The sequence below is a fragment of the Condylura cristata genome, unplaced genomic scaffold, assembly GCF_000260355.1.
Source record: "Condylura cristata isolate star-nosed mole 26May11 unplaced genomic scaffold, ConCri1.0 scaffold00007, whole genome shotgun sequence".
Classification (NCBI taxonomy): Eukaryota; Metazoa; Chordata; class Mammalia; order Eulipotyphla; family Talpidae; genus Condylura; species Condylura cristata.
Window position 1 is genome coordinate 45,412,878 of NW_004567108.1, and position 1,724 is coordinate 45,414,601.

The window sequence follows — 1,724 nt, forward strand, 5'->3', positions numbered from 1 at the left end:
GGAAATCATGGAAAACTTTTTAGTGTTTGAGTATTTATTCCCAGACATTTGAATTCTGCTCAGAGCAAAGAGTAAGTACTTTCTCTTTGCTGTCCAAAGTAGAATTTACTTTAGGGGAGAAGTCTCTTCTGTTGCTTATGTTTGTAAATATGTTTTGCTGTTTTGTTTCTTTTTTCCTCCTGATATTTTAAGTTTAATATACTCAAGAGATTATAAACATCACTACCACCTGGATGTGAAATTGATTGAATGGCAAATAAAAAGTTTTCCAAAATAATTGTACCAGTAGGTGCTCCTATCCAGTAGTGTATGCGAGTTCTTTTTACTTTCTATCATTAGCTAAACTTGCTATTGACAGAGTTTGAATTGTTCTCAGTGTGATGGATGTATGATGTAATATGGCTGAAGATTTTTTTCCTTGTATTCATTTTTGTGCAAATTTTAACATCAGCTAGTCAGGCTGAAGATTTTCTCACACACACAGTTGAAACTTTGGGTTGTATTGAATCAATCAATTCAGAGATACTGCTTTCATTATAATATTAAGTCTTCCAGTCCATCAACATGGTTTGTCCCTCCATTTTTGTAGAATAAATGAGTAAAAAAATAGTTTCTCTGTGAAGGTTTGCATATCTTTTGTTAGAATTGTTCCTAGGTATATGATACTTTAAAAAAGTTAGTATAAACATTTTCAAATACATACAAATAAGTAAAGGCAGTTACCCTTTACCTCAGCAGTGGATATTTTGATATTTGTTCCTTTTGTAAGTAAGGTTATTTTAAAATTACTATTTTCAAAGGATTGCTGTTTATATATGGTGTAAAACTGATTTTTTTGCCCAACAACTTTACTAGACTTTCTATTCTAAACATCCAGTGTTCTTCTTCCAGATTTTCTACATTCATCACACATTCTACTATTCTGTAGTAGCACTTAATATGCCTCTGCCCCTTTGTGCCCTTGTGAAAGAAATCTCTTGAGTATGAGTTATATCTAATCATCAACCTCTAACAAGTAGGATCTGGCAATAACTCATGGGAAATTATGTGACATTCTTTTTGATAATAGGTTACAAAAAAGACTGGCTTCCATCATGTTTGCCTTCTCTCATTGTCCTGACTTATACTGAGGAATACCAGCCACCATGTTGTGAGTTGCCTAATGGAGAGGCTAGACAAGGAACTGCTGCCTACTCAGTAGCCAGCAGGGACTTGAGACCTGCTGACAGCTGACTGAAAGATGATGGAAATGGATGTTCTCAGGCCTCCCAATAGCCATGTAAGTGATCTTGGAAGTGGATTGTGCCCTAGGTGAGCCTTGACAAGAAGGCAACCTAACTGACATCCTAACTGCATATGAGAGACCCTCCACTGGAAGATTCAACTAAGTTCTGTCTGGATTCCTAGCCCATGCAGATGATGAGATAATTAATGTTTGTTGTTTCAAATAATTTAATTTGGGGGTAACTTGTTATGAAGTGATCAATATACTTACAAATTCTTACATCAGGCCCTGGTGGCACAGTGGGTTAAAGCACTGAACTAAGAAATAAGAAGCTTAAGCCACTTCCGCATGAGTTCGGTCCCTGCCTGCCCCGGAGGAGATCCACATGGCGTGGCAGACCTCTCCTGACCCACCCGCTGCTCTCCTCAGCAGTGGACTTCGTCGATCTGCCTGTTCTGTCCCCCACTCTTTCCTGGTGAATCCTCTCACCCTCTGCATC